The sequence below is a fragment of the Babylonia areolata genome, chromosome 19 (assembly GCF_041734735.1).
Source record: "Babylonia areolata isolate BAREFJ2019XMU chromosome 19, ASM4173473v1, whole genome shotgun sequence".
NCBI lineage: Eukaryota > Metazoa > Mollusca > Gastropoda > Neogastropoda > Buccinidae > Babylonia > Babylonia areolata.
Window position 1 is genome coordinate 20,264,076 of NC_134894.1, and position 15,958 is coordinate 20,280,033.

Below are 15,958 nucleotides of genomic sequence, written 5' to 3' on the forward strand. Positions count from 1 at the left end.
GAGCTGAGCGCGGAGACTTGACGAAGCAAAAGAGGAAGTCCATTTCAATGCAAGGTCCAGAGACAGAGAAAGAACGGCGGCCAACAGTCGAATCTGGGTATGCGTAAACAGTGTGGATCCGAAGCCGATCGTAGAGAGCGAGATGGAGTGTAGAGATGAAGGCAGCCACAGAGATAGGAAGGGGCAGATTTGTGAATACATTTATAACATAGAGTGCCAATCTTGTACTTTATTCTGTGTGAGACAGGGAGCCAGTGGAGATGTTGCAAAGGAGGAGTGATGTGCTCAGATCTTTTCTTTCTGAGGACGACTCGGGCAGCAGAATTGTGTATGCGCTGAAGGGACTGAATGGATGAAGCAGGTAAACCAGACAATAGAGAATTACAGTTGTCAAGGAGATAGAGAATGAGAGAAACGACAAGTCTAGATGTTGCGTCGGTGGACAGATATTTTGGATAGAACTGATGCACCGCAATTGACAGTAGCAGGATTGACATGTCTGACATATATTTTTGCATGGACAGTGTGTTGTCAAGGACAACGCCGAGGTTCCTGACTGAACTGATGTAACGTCTCACTCTTACGTGTTATTTACTTCCTTTGTTTAGTTTACATAAGTTACTTCCCTTGTTTTGTTTCCTTGGTTACTACTTCCGTTTTGGCTCAACGGATCGTCGAAAGCTGTATTAAAAGTCGTGGGACTTTATCTAAGAGTTTCCCGAGATTTATTTATACAAAACCATTTGTTGCATATTCTACATTAGTGACCCCGTTCCAGAACACGTAAGAAATGGCACAAGAGTCTCCCGAAGCAAACATTCTGGTAAACTTAGTAACTCAAATTCAGACTCTTGATAGTCAACCTACTAAGTGAATGCAGTGTCTGTGAAGCTCCCAGAATTCTGGATTAAATCTCCAGAAGTGTGGTTCGCGAAGGTTGAAGCCCAGTTTGGCACCAAAGCTATCCCACAAGATCAAACAAAGTATGACTACGTTGTCAGTGCTCTTGACATCAACACTGCAGATGAAGTGCAATCAATTCTCCTCAATCCACCAGCTGTAAACAAATATAACACTTTGAAAAGTGCTCTCATCAAGACATTTGGAAAATCCCAGGCCCAGAAAGATGCAGAGTTACTCAATCTCAATGGACTGGGTGACAAACGTCCTACTGCCCTCATGCGTAAGATCAATGCACTGAATGATGATCCACAGACACTGAAGCGTGCACTTTTTCTATCAAATCTTCCTGACGACATTCGTAGCATCCTCGCAGGACATAACATTGATAATGTAGAAGAGCTTGCTGAAGCTGCAGACCGTATCTGGGAAACACGCACTGCAGGTGTCCAACAGATTTCAGTGGTTCAACCTGACACATATGGTGTGACCATGGGCCCATCTGTGGAAGCTGTATCTGTCGCTGAAAGATTTCAGCGAAACTCCCGTTCACTTCATCAGAGTAATTCAATTCCAGCTTCACGATCAACAGCACAGTCCTCTGTTCCCAAGTCAAATGGCCAGTGGCGACCCTGCGGTGACTACAGACGCCTCAACACTGCTACCAAAGATGATCGATACCCCTTGCCTCACATTCAGGATTTCAGCAATCATTTGGCAGGATGCACCATTTTCTCCAAAATTGATTTGGTCAGGGGTTATCATCAGATTCCTATGGCACCATCTTCTATTGCTAAGACTGCCATCATCACACCTTTCGGCCTCTGGGAATTTCTCCGCATGCCTTTCGGCCTCAAGAACGCAGCCCAGGCTTTCCAACGTCTCATGGATGGCATTCTAAGGGACATTCCCTTCACTTTTGTCTACATTGATGACATCCTTGTAGCAAGTCACTCACATGAAGAACATCTTGAGCACCTGAGACAACTTTTTCAGCTCCTTTCAGCCAATGGACTAGTCATCAACAAAGGCAAGTGTGTTTTTGGTGCTAGTGAGTTGGATTTCCTTGGGCATCATGTCACGGCTCAAGGAATACGTCCACTCCCCGACCGGGTAGCTGCCCTCCATGACTGTGCTGCACCTGCCGACCGTACCAGCCTTCAACGGTTTCTGGGGATGATGAATTACTATCATCGTTTCATCCCACATGTTGCAGACATCCTGGCTCCACTTCATGCCCAAGCAAGCGGTAAAGGACAATCCATTGACTGGTCTGCAGAATGCCAGAGTCTCCAAATTTGTTCTCTATTTCCTCTAAAAAGGCCCAATCTGCTTTTGTTGTACAGGTTCCTGGGTGGACATAGGCATTGATGAGCACGATGCTTTTGTGAATTCCGTTAGGTTTTTCAAGACGGACACCCACCAGTTCAGATGAGTTGCTACACCATTTCTCTAGATTTATGGTGGAAAATTTGTTGGTTATTTTTAGATTTTTGTTTAGTATATTGCTACTCCTGTTCCTTCATGCCTTTGAAAGACTGCGAAATTCTCAAAATGTATTGGTCTGTCTGCACCTGTCCTGGTCTCTTGGAGACATAAGATGTCAAAATCATGCCAATTTCTCAGTTGAGATTCTCATTCTCGCGCTGGAGCAATTCCAACTGCTGATTCTAATGAATTTGACAGTCGCTCTGCTTTTGTCATTCTGCTATCTAATCACGATCTTTTCCCATCTCTTTTGCCGCGCCTGTTTTGGGGATGTGAATTTATGTCTCGTGCAATGCAGCTGATCCCGAGGTGCACGCGAGACAGAGTTTTGTTAGTATCCATAGAACGGTGTTCTATGTGGTGAGGGAAAATATTCGTACTGTATGAAAGCCGTGGGATTGGAGATTTTAGTCAGGTTGTCTCCTCTAAGCCGGTAGAAGGGTGTATCTGGGTATCATTGAGTTGAAGGTCTTATTTTGCTGACAACTACAGCTCCTTATGTATACCATACATGTCCGCGTTCAATTGTAACTTATTTAGAGTCATCCAGTTTTGAATGTCCAGGAAGAAGCTGGATGTTTCTTGCAAGAGCGACAACAATTTTTCAGGGGTATCACTCTTCTGGAGTTGAGTGTTATCAGCATAAGATTTATGACTGACATTATGGCAGTTGATAATTTCAGCGAGAGGAGCAGTGTGCAGTGTGAAGAGCACTGGACCTAGAACAGATGCCTGAGGGACTCCATGTGCGATTTTAACGGGTTCAGGCTGGAAATTATCAACAATGACAGACTGGGGTCGATCAGTGAGATAAGATTTTAACTAGTTTAGAATAACTCCATTGATACCAAATGTAAAATGAGGTCGGGAAAGACGGACTGAATGATCTTTCGTGTCAAAGGCGGCTGACAAGTCGTGAAGAGTGAGAAAGGAGATCTGTCCTGAGTCGGACGCTAGCAGTAGATTATTCAGGATGTGGAGGAGCGTGGTTTCGGTGCTGTGGTCAGCGCGATAGGCAGACTGAAATGGGTGGATGAGATTGTTGAAACAAAGGTGGTGCTTGAGCTGCTTCAGGACAGTTTTTTTTTCAAGGAGTTTGGACAAGAATGGTGATTAGAAACTGGTCGGTAGTTGTTTACAAAATGTTTGCGTCAAGGTTGGATTTCTTCAGAAGAGGCCGGACGATTGCAGTTTTGAAAGTGGATGGAAACGTTCCAGCGAGAAGGGATGAGTTGACAATATTGGTGATTGTGGGGGGAAGCTGTGAGTCACAGTGGGAAAAGACAGAGGCTGGTATAGGTTCAAGCTCACAGGATTTTATTTTCATTTCTTTCAGGATATCATGACTTCTGTTTCAGTCAATGGATTAAAGGAATGGAGAGGAGTGCAGTTGAATTGAGGATCAGGATGAGCAGGTTGGAAAGGCATTTGGTCTAAGATGGTACGAATATTTTGAACTTCGTAGAAAAAGAAAGAGGAGAAGACATCGGGGAGTTCAGATAAAGTGTAGGCAGAAGGAAGAGGAGTCTTTTTTTGCAGTATCGAGAAGATTTGACATGACAGAAAAGAGATTTGTTGGATGTGGAATCGAGAACTTGAGAAGAAAAAAGTGTGTCTTCGCTGGTGAGATCATAATTATGTTTGACTTCCTTTATTTGTTTTCGGAAGATTTGATTGTGGACTTTCAGTTTTGTTGATCGCCATCGCCGTTCCAATTGGCGACGTTTGCGTTTTGCAAGTCGAATGTCTTGTGTGTGCCATGAGGCGGAAGGTCTATCAGGGAGCATGCGGGTAGTGGGGGTGCATGTTCATCCAGCATTTGAGAGAGGACAGTGTTGTAATGTGCAGAGACGTTGGTGCGGGAAGAGATTTTGGAAAGGCGCTCAGCAGTTTGAGAAGAAAACGTAGTGCTAATGTTGATGGATTTCAGGTTGCGACGAGTAACGGATGTTTTGGTTTTTGTAAGGTTTTGAAATATTATGCAAGAATATGACAGCAGAAGATGTGGAAATAAACACAATAGTTCAATCCAAGAAGCGAGAAGATGAGCACAGTATGTTTCAGTTCAGATGTCTCACCGAAGCAGTCTGACTAGTTTTATATAATGTTTGGTACATGCACACATCAGTTCACAACAGTTAGATCGTTTAGCATTGAAAGTGACTGACTTGTATAATATAATGTTTGGAACGTTTTCCCATTAGTCCAAGACAGCTGGTTCATTGAGTGTTAAAAGTGTTCCGTACAATTTCTTTTCTTCTTGTAGCACACCAATCCAAACACAGACGTAACAAATACAATAAAAAAATAAAGATAAGATAAAATGATATAAGATAAAATAAAACAAGAATATAAGAAGAAGAAAAAAATTGAAAATAAACAGCAGTTTTATGGGTTCTGTCTCCAACAGTTATGGATGATGGGTGTCGGAATAGACGCAAACACGTCGGCATGGGTCAAGACACGCTCAAGAAGAAGAGATAAAATATTATAACACAGCACTCGTGCATGTCCAAGCTGAACCCGACCACTGAAGTTAGTGGTCGGAATAGTCACAAATACGTAGTTTTGAGTCAAGGCACTCTCAAGTAGAAAGTAAAAAAAAAAAATTAAAAAAAAAAAAAAATCGGCGACACTGCACACGTCCGTATCCAAGCTTAACCCGATCATTGGAGTTAGTGGGGGCGAGGGGAAGAGAGGTGGGAACACACACACACACACACACACACACACACACACAACACATACATAGTACATACATGCACATACGCGTGTGGGGGGGAGGAGAGTAGCGCTGATTAGCACTACCAGCCTCGAGGAGGGGGGGCTTTGCTGGTCCATTGCCTGGCACAGGATGTGGGTGGGCTTTGTTTGCAGGACTGGAGGAAGTATTTCACACCTTAGAGGAAAACATGGAGGAGGATGAGAGAGAAGAATGATGTGTCGAATATCTCACAGCTGTGCTCTGTTGTGGGGGAAACCCACAGCATGCTGACACGGCGATCCATTTCCTTAAATCTGATATTATTGTTCTCTTCTGGTCACCTATTTCAGCTATCTTTTTTGTTTTTCGTTCTCTGACTCTAGTTTCTGGATTTGGGACAAGAACTTGGAACAATTCATTTCCAAGTGATCATATTTTTTCACTGACATAATCATTGTTTTGTTTCTTTTCTTTCTTTTTTTTATTATTTTTTCTTTTGTGTCCATTATTTTTGATTGGATGAAAGAGCCTGCTTCTTCGATTTGGGATGCGTTGTATGCAATATTTCTTTGAGGGTTTTCAGGGACCTGGTCACTTTCGGGGATGTATATGTTTTTATGGGACGTTGAATGTATCTGTTTGATGAACGACGTCTGTAATCTTTCTTGATGCAGGTCAGCTTGGACTTCATGATTTTGATCGGTTGTTGAAGAGAGAGAGGGGGGGAGAGAAAGAGAGAGAGAGGGGGGGAGAGAGAGGGGGGGGAGAGATTGTCAAAAATATCAGGGACAGAGCGACAAACACAAGCGAGAGAGAGAGCTCAATCAATCAATCGTCAATCAATAAATCAATCAGTCAATCAATCAATTAATCAATCATTTTATTGTTCGAAACAGAGTATAATCAATCACTTTCTTGTTTGAAACAGATCAATCATCAGTCAGTCAATCAATCAATCCATCATTTTATTGTTCGAAACAGAGTATATTCAGCCACTTCCTTGTTTGAAACAGTCTAGAAATGTTTTCCTTCAGGTTCGTCGTAAGGGGAAAAAAGGAGGGTGGGGGGTAAAACTTTTTTTTTTCAGTAATGGTACATTTAGAGAACTAAAAATCAGTCCTTCCATCATCAAAAAAAAACACAACAAAAAGAAAACATCACTCACGTAACGAGGACCCTTGGGGATGGCGGAAGAAGGTATGGGGCAGGAAGGGCTTAGCTTATAAAACAGATATAGTTATGCATTCAATGGAAATGTTAAGCAGGGTAATTACTACGAGAAAATGGAGTCCATATATAAGACTTCTTGAAAACAATAAATTGTATCAAAATATGATGAAAGAAAAAAAAAAAAGCAGAACAATAATGGAGGCTCAAGTATAATGCCACCACACTTGAAGTGCAGATATATGTGAATGTGTAAGTATGCGAGTATGTAAATGTACATGTATGTGTGTTTATGTACACTGATGTATCTGTAGTGATAATGTGTAACATGACTATGTAATGGGTGTTTTATGTATTCGTATATGGATAACTGGAGGAACTGTGTTCGTGTGTAAGATACTCCATATGTTTTGTTAGAAAACAATATATAGATTGTGTTCTTTTCACATTGCGTTACAAACTGTCTTTAATTATTTGCCTGATGCTAAGTATAATGTCTATAAATTGATATAAAATTGCACTGTTATCTACAAGTGATGAAAATGTGTCCACCATGACCGTGAGAAGAAAGTTGATTTAAAAAAAAAGATTTAAAAAGAAAAGAAAAAAGGGAAAGGTGTTGCACTATCACCATCACAGTAACTTTTTTCAGTTTTTATCATCACAGAGTGAAGCGCGCAATATAATTATTGATATGAAAGTTCGACTCACGAATGTATCAGTTAATCAGAATTAATCTTTAAATCAAACTTGATTTCTATCTATCTATCTGACACAGGAATACATTAGTCTATAAGTCTTCATCTTGAAATTAAACTAGGTGTCTAGAATCAATCTTTAAAATAAACTTGATTTTTTATCTATCTGAAATAGTAATGCATTAGTTAATAAGTCTTTATCTTAAACTTAAACTAGATTTCTATTTTCATCTGAAATGGGAATAAGTGGGGGTGGGTAGGGTTCGCGGACTAGAAGAGGGGAAGAGAGAAGGGGGAGGGAATTTTATACACACATACATGCACACATTCATACATAATCACGAAGTTGTGAGTTGCAGCAAGCGGATCGGCTGATTTGAAAACACTCCGCCTGATCTCATTCTGATCCATCATAGTTCTAAGACCACCCCAAGGTTGTAACATCCTATAATGTTGACAGGTTTAATCATTAAACATCAATTTTCATCACCAGTTTTGCTTTTGTACTGTAGCTGTTTGGTGGCCACCTCTTCCCTATCCCTGAAAACATCCTGTTTGTCCTTTCTACCTGTGGCCGTGGACATCCTGTTTATCCCGCATAACGGTCAAATTCATGTGGTTGAAATGTATTTATAATTCCTTTTTTGTTATCCAAGATTTAGTATTTTGGTGTACACCCTCTACTGACTATGTTATTGTTATAGTTTCAGAAGAACAGAAAAAAAAACACACACAAAAAAACAAACCCACAACACTTTATGTATTATGTAACTGCGAACCAATCTTATTCTTTTTTTTCTCTGTAGAAATATGTTTACGTTTACTGACTTATTGTTATGCATTGTATGACTATTTTTTCTCACAACAGATTTCTCAAAACAGGATAAGAAAACATATGAAAATTGCATGCTGGAAAAAAAATACAAAAAAACCCGGGATGGCGCTCTCAGTGTAGCGACGCGCTCTCCCTTGAGACAGTAGCCCGAATTTCACACAGAGAAATCTGTTGTGACAAAAAGAGTAATGCAATGCAATGCAATATAATTCAGTGAGATCTGTACAACTTCTGACGAACACACGCGTTTCTGAGCACCCACAGTTGTTTGTTTTTTCTTCTTCTTTTTTGTTGTTGTTGTTGTTGTTGTTGTTTAGGAACGGTTGCTGACAAAGACCACTGCGAGGGTGAAGGTTTTCAGCAACTTCTTTATCTCTTTGGTGTTTTTGCTGCTGTCGTAGGGCAGCAGGGTGAAGACGTAGCGGCGTCCCTCTGCCACCTGCAGCCGGCGGTCCTGGGGGTCTACCATCAGACTGCTGTCGTCGCAGAGGGCCGGCTGAATGCTCGTTTCGTTCTTGCCGCCCTCCAGAAAGAAGAGGCAGCAAGGGTCAGGCGCTGAGCCACGATCCACCCCGTCCACGTCTACCTCGCCCACGGGCCCTAGATGCCGGGAAGGTCCGTTGAGGACCACCACCCCCGATGACGACGTCTCCTCGTCAGAGGAGGAAGAGGAGTGTGGGAGGAAGGTGACCTCCTTGGTGTGTGGAGACACGGCCAGAAAGCGGCGGGAGGGTGAGTGGTAGAAGGTGCTCACCTTCTTGTTCCGGACATCGTCATAGAACTCCTGCTTCTGGAACACCGCCTGGCTGGGTCGGCTGATTCGGGAGGCGGAGGGGACATTGTCCCTGTTGACCAGGAAAAGGGCGTTGTAGCCTCTGACCCTGACCTTGACCTCCTGGGGCCCCGACATCTTGTGCAGCGTACCCTGCGGCCTGTGGTCGCGGACCTCCACTAGACGGGCTCTCATCCTGACGCCTGGTAGGGAGTGCAGACCACTGCTTTGACACTCCGTGAAGATGAAGTCAGCCTGGGCGACGTGTGTCGGGGAGAGGCCTTCAGGCTTTGTTGGCCTGCTGGGTCCTGCTGCCGGGAGTGATGTCACTGCACAGACGTCCTCTGCCCAGGGATCCATGAAACTCAAAGCGGACGTTTCCAGGGAGCCTGGGAACTCTTCTGGCACGGGCATCTCGGCCGCTGATGGACATTCCGGCCAGACACTCCGTGTGCACTGCTCCAGCCTGCCGTTCTTCAAGCAGCGACTTTGACATCTTGACCACTTCCGCTTTCGTCAAAGGCCAGTAGCAGTCTTCATGGTGATTAAGGACCAAGGACCCGAACGCTCTGGTCGCGAGCTCCACCTCGTGTGACTCCGGTGTCCAAGATTCAGAGCGTTCCGTCGCACTGTTTCCAGGGAGTTCTGGGCGTCCAGGTTCACGTGCTGGGTCTGTCAGAATGAGTTCTTTGCGGGGAAGAAACCGCGTGTCCCTCGGTGCCTCGGTCTGTGCGGGGTTGGTGGCCTCCGGGGCTTTCCTTGTAGGGGTGTGGGGCGCTTTGGAGGGTGTGGGTAAGGGTGTGAGTGTGGGTGAGGGTGTGGGTGTGGCCATGGTCGGGACAGTGGCAGAGGGGTGAAGCGAAGCAGTGGCCGTGGTCTGCGGTTGTTTTGTTTTGCTGATCGATAACGCTGTCTTTGTCCCTGCAGATGATTAGATAAATACGATTATACACGATGTAATTATTCTAACCGGAATGATGTACTCCCACAATGTATTGGGTTTTTGTTGTTGTTTTTTGTTTTTGTTCACTTTCAACAACAAAAACAAAACACCCCAAAACAGGCACACATTTTGTATGTATGTATGTGTGAATGTAACTCTCTGTTCTTGGCTCTGTCTCTGTTCATATATATATATATATATATATATATATATATATATATATATATATATATGTATATATATATATAGAGAGAGAGAGAGAGAGGGAGGGAGAGAGAGAGAATAGAATAGAATATGTCTTTATTACCAAGTGTACCGGGGTCACAAAGAATATTGCGATACATATGTATATATATATATATATATATATATATATATATATATATATATATATATATATATATAATCATATATTCTCTTGTTCCATGTTACATATATATGAATGTTGCACATATATACTTTCTTGTTGTCATGCTGAATTTTTTTAATGGAATTCGTGACTGGAAAGAGAATAGTGCTGAAAGAATCATTCACATGCAGACAAAAATGAAGGGAAAAAAAAAAGAAGAAAAAAAAAACCCAAAGAAACACATCAGTGCCACCGGGCTACGGCTACTCGCTTTCACTTGGAAGAGAAGGCTTTGATACTTTTTTTTTTCTTTTTCTTCATTGTCTTCAAGCAGAGAACTTTGGGACATATATAAAAATGCAACATGATACAATATACAACAAGCAATCCTGCACTGCCTGTTAATACACACCGTTTCGACAATTTACCCACAAATTTATTATAATAAAAAAAAGAAGAAAAAAACAGAATCCGTGAAAAATGTACCACAAACGTCATTGCTGATGAGTATCATAGTCTGTCTTTGTGCCCCTTTTAGCCAACAATAGATCAAAGTATTTATCTAGATAATATCATAGTGGCCGCAAACTCCATTGAATTCCACATACTGTTTTATGGGAGAGAAAAAAAAGGACATTGTTAAATTTGAAATCCTTTGTCTCCATAGGCAACGTACTTCTTTTCGATAGAACATTCCATGGGCGGGGGATGAATAATTCATTGTCTTATCAGTAAGGAAAATTGGTGTTTTGATCTGCTTTCGCAGGAGTTTGTGTGTGTGTGTGTGTTTATTTTTTTATTATTTTATTTTTTTGTTTTGTTTTTTTGTTGTTGTTGTTGTTTTTTTACATCGATTTTCTTTCTCTCTTTTTTTTCTTTTTTTTTTAAATCGTTTTTTTTTTATATCATGTGTGTAAAAGAATGTGCGTGTGTACTTTTACGATGCCTCCCCTCCAGGGAGTGGGGGTGGGTGAAGCGGTAGGGGGGCAGGGGGTGGGGGGGTCACATGAACTAAACTTCTTGTCTTGCTGTGTCACCTCCCCTACACCCATCCCTGTTCCAGAGGATAGGTGGCTGGCCCAGCGGAAGGCGCAGCACTTTAATCAGGAAGCTACTGTCCCAGGTTCAGTTCTTACAATGATGGAGATTTTTTTTTTTTTTTTTTTTTTTTTTTACTCTTCCTTCCCCACTCCCCTGATCTCCCGCCTCCCTATCTTCCACTGGGCTTTGAGTGCAGGTCTTGCTGGGTGCTAGTCTTTCGCAATGAGACGACACACTGTGTAGTATGCTCCTAGCGCACGTAAAAGAAACTGTGGCATCATCCTCACAACAGAACACAAATACACACACACACTCTCACTCTCACACACACACACACACACACACGCGCGCGCGCGCACACACACACACACACACACACACACACACACACACACCATTCTCCCTCTCTCTCTCACGCGCGCGCGCGCACACACACACACACGCACACACACACACAGACACACACACACACACACACGCACACACACACGCACGCACACACGCACGCACGCACACACACACACACACACACACACACACACTCACGCGCGCGCGCGCACACACACACACACACACACACATACACACACACACACACACATACACACACGGTGTCCGTTGGTGAACACGTCATAGGCTCTAAGGTCCGGGAGGTGACAGTTTCGAAACTGCAAGACTGGCCAAAAAAAAAAAAAAAAACACGACCGATTAAACACAAAGTCCGGATAGTCAATAAGTTTCAGTTTCTTATACAGGGGTCACAGCGTGCGGACAAAGCCACATGTGCAACACCACAACTGCTATAAGGATGCCTGACCAGCAGCATAACTCAACGCACCTTCTGTCGTCTCATCCGACTGACTAGACGCTTACTTTGAATTTCCTGTCTAACTTCGGAGGAATGGCGAAACCGGGATTCGAACTTTGGCCTTTTCACATTGTCGTGCTTACACTATTACCCCCAGAAAATCAAAATGTATTCAATTCAGTAACCCTCAGAAGACAAAATGTATTCAATCCTCTCTCTCTCTCTCTCTCTCTCTCTCTCTCTCTCTCTCTCTCTCTCTCTCTGCGCAAACTTGTTTCAGTGTGTATAAATGCCAGCATTTCAGCATTGCTGAAATTGTTGTTAAGATTGCTCCTACTGTAACATGAGTGGAATGGATCTGAAACCAAAACCAAACCAAAACAAAACAAAACAATATACACACACAAAAAAACAAAAAATAAATACATAACAGAAAGAAAAATAATAAAATAAAAAAAAGGAAAAGAAGAATAGGAATGAAGAACGCCAGACCGAGAAAAGAAATACTGAAATGACAACAGGAAGCGTGCAGAATTAAGACGCTAATCTGAATTTCCCCCTCCCCCCTCCCCTCCCCATCCAGCCCTCGAAACGGAAACCGTAAAAATTAATGAACAAAGGGACAAATCATTTAATCAAGTCAGCAGGCACATTATAATCATGATTACATAAATGGTGATTTGGCATTCACAACACAACGTAGCTAGCCACAGGAGAATGAGAGGAAGGAAAGAAATCGAAATCGAAATCGAAACCTTTTTTTTTTTTTTTTTTGAGGGAAATGAAATAGGCTCTTGTCAGCCTGTTTTCATCCTACCCTCGTAAAGGGAACGGAGAGAGAGAGAGAGAGAGAGAGAGAGAGAGAGAGAGAGAGAGAGAGAGAGAGAGAGAGAGATTAAAAAAACTTCATTACCCAAGGATAAAGATTTTAGGCATCGCCTAGTCTTCCAACCTGTCCTAGTGACAACAATAGCAATAACGATAACGACACAACGATAATAATTTTGTTAACACTGCCACAGGGAGAGACAGAGACAGACACAGACACAGACAGACAGACAGACAAACAAACAAACAGACAGACAGACAGAGAGTGAGACACAGAGAGAGAGACACACAGAGAGAGCGTTGACGTTAGCAAAACTGTTTAGTAAGTGAACCGAAACAAGCTTACATGTTCCTTTACGTTCAGCCATCAGGGCTAGGAGAAAAAGTACAGACTGTTATAGGCGAAAACGTGCTCCACTTGTAACACGTCCGCCCTATGAAGCGAGAGAATCTGAGCGCACAGGTTCGAATCCCACACTCACCACTACTTTCTCCCCCTCCGCAAGACTGTGTTTAGTGGCTGTGTTGATGCCAACCATTTAAATGGGACGATAAACTGAGGTCCCGTGTGTAGCTTACACTTAGTGCATGAAAAAAAAGCCCTTGGCAACAAAGATTTTATTCCCAAATTCTGTAAAAGAATCCACTTTGACTAAACTTGGGGAGAGCAGCCTGAATTTCACACAGAGAAATCGGTTGTGACAAAGAGTGATAATAAAATACAGTAAGAAAATCACACAGGATATATTCGAACAATTATTATACATAGATGCCCTTTCTAAACAATAGATATGCACATATAATAAGTGAAAACCTACATCGATGCATATTCATTTATTTTAATTTATTCAAACATACACGAATACATGCAGTCAAGAGAGACTCGTGAGAGAGAGAGTGTGTGTGTGTGTGCGTGCGCGCGCGCGCGCGCTCGTGTGTGTGTGTGTGTGTGTGTGTACGTGTGTGTGTGCAATGAATAAGAAAAACAATAAAAAGTACCCTTTCTCGACGGACAGTCCAAGTTTTCCTTGTTCTGCACAGAACACAAACAGCAGTTGTTTCTTTTTAACGCGCTTGCCACTTCGAATGTCACACTTTACCAGTCACCTGTTGTGTCAGAAATTTCCCCCGTTCACTTCGGAGACCGTAACGAAAACCAGCGTACAGGCGTATTGTCTTCTGAGTTCGACGAGAGAGAGAGAGAGTTTGACGATTCTGAGACCTCTGTTGTACCGCTGCATTTATAAATATACCACTGATTGCGTCAAATCCGAACCGGACAGTGTTACATACTTCCCCCTATTGGGTTTCTGCCATTGGCTGAAACTGAGTTCGTGGTGAGTCATGCCAAATTCCTTCCGGTTTCCGCTGGGTTTCCATGTGGATTGGATCTTGTATCGTGGTCGTAGTGGTGATGTGTGAGTGAGTGAGTGAGTGTGTGTGTGTGTGTGTGTGTGTGTGTGTGTGTGTGTGCGTGCGTGTGCATGTGTGTGTGTGTGTGTATGTGTGTGTGTGTGTGTGCGCGCGCGCGCGTGTGTGTGTGAGTATGTTTGTTTGTTTGTTTGTTTGTGTGTGTGTGTGTGTGTGTGTGTGTGTGTGTGTGTGTGTGTGTGTGTGTGTGTGTGTGTTTGGATTTGGGTGGCCTACAGAATACTTTATTATCTCAACAAGAGAAATAAATTTGTGGTGTAAAACATAAATAGTACAGGAGAACCACAGTCTTTCCAACATGTATGTATATACCCAAAAGGCATAAAATGCTTAGATGTCAACCTAGAGCAAACCATACACACTATCAATAATCAGAGCAGACAACAGTGATGGGGTCTCCCGTCGGTCCGACGGATGAGTAGGCAGGCAGGCTTATCTGTCGGTGTGTGTCCTCATATGGGAGAAGAGGCCAATTCTAGATGCGCAGCACTTCCCACAGGTGTTACAAGGGAAAACGTCTCCAGAAGTTGAGCCCTGCTTCCTTCGCTTACGCTTCTCCTTAATGGCCAGCGTTCTCTTGTTTTCAAACGTCTTTATGCCACTAGAGCACAGCATCCTCCAACGAGAGCGGTCAAGGGCATCAGTTTCCCAGGAAGCGATGTCTATGTCACAGGCTTTGAAGTATTTCTTCAAGGTGTCCTTGAAGCGCTTGCAGGGTCTTCCAAGTTCATGGTGGCCTTCCTTCAGCTGGCCATACAAAAGGATCTTCGGGATCCTGCTGTCTGTCATGCGAACAACGTGTGCTGTCCAGCGTAGCTGGCACTGGATCAGCAGGCTTTCGATGCTGGACAGACAACAACATCACCAGCAAAACCCATGAAAAGGTAGAGTAAACCACACATACATCACCACTACCATACACGTGTAATAATCACAGTTAAATAACTTAATGTAAACACAGACATATTATAAAAATGTACAAATTCATCAGTAGTTTTGATTAAGTTGACATATTCCACGCGCACTCAAACACTCTGGCATACATGTTTATATAGTCTCTTCCTCTGATACTCGACTTCTCAGGATACCTCACGTCAGAAGTAAGACATATGGACACAGATCGTTTTCTTTTCAATCGCCAAAGACGTGGAACAAGCTCCCTGATGACCTCCGTCATTCTAATTCCCTCGCATCTTTTAAATGTCGTCTCAAAACTCACCTTTTCCCTCAGCAATAAGTTCAATTGTGGCAGGTCCACTTCTTTGCGTTAATTGTGCTTGACTATAATGTGCATACATATGTATGTGTACATAACTACATGCATGTATATGAATGTGTATAGTGTGTGCGTCTGTTTATGTAAGTTTGTGCCTGCCTATGTGTGCGTATGTGTTAGGGTAGCTGTTAGAAACACATGTATGTTAAAATGTATTATGCATTGTGTGTGTGTGTGTGTGTGTGTGTGTGTGTGTGTGTGTGGTCACATTTTGGTGTGTGTATGTAACACTGATGCAATGTTTTATGTTAACAAAAGCGTTTTTGTAAAGCACCTAGAGCAGATTTCTGGACAGTGTGCTATATAATTATCCATGATTATTATTGCGTTTTTTTGCTTTTTTGTTTGTTTGTTTTTTCTTTTCTTTTCTTTTCTTTTTCCCTTGTGTGACATTTTCGTGTTTAACGCCAGTTGAAATTATAAATTAGTTGGGTAGTGCCTACATGGCCTTGAGTGATCGGCAACGCTGCAAAAATTTGTGACAAATGCCCGCTAGACACAAAGTGACTCAGCTAGCACCGTCCGCAGTAGTGATCTGCCCCCACATGTCTGCGCTGAAGATTAACATTCTAGATAACGATGTTGCTTAGCTTGACGAAAATAACTTATGCACAAGGTTTACCAAACATGGGAAACAGAGAAACTTTGCATTTCTGGAATGGGAAGAGGCAGAGGGATGGACTGATACATGAGATATTAATAAACTGGATGATGATTA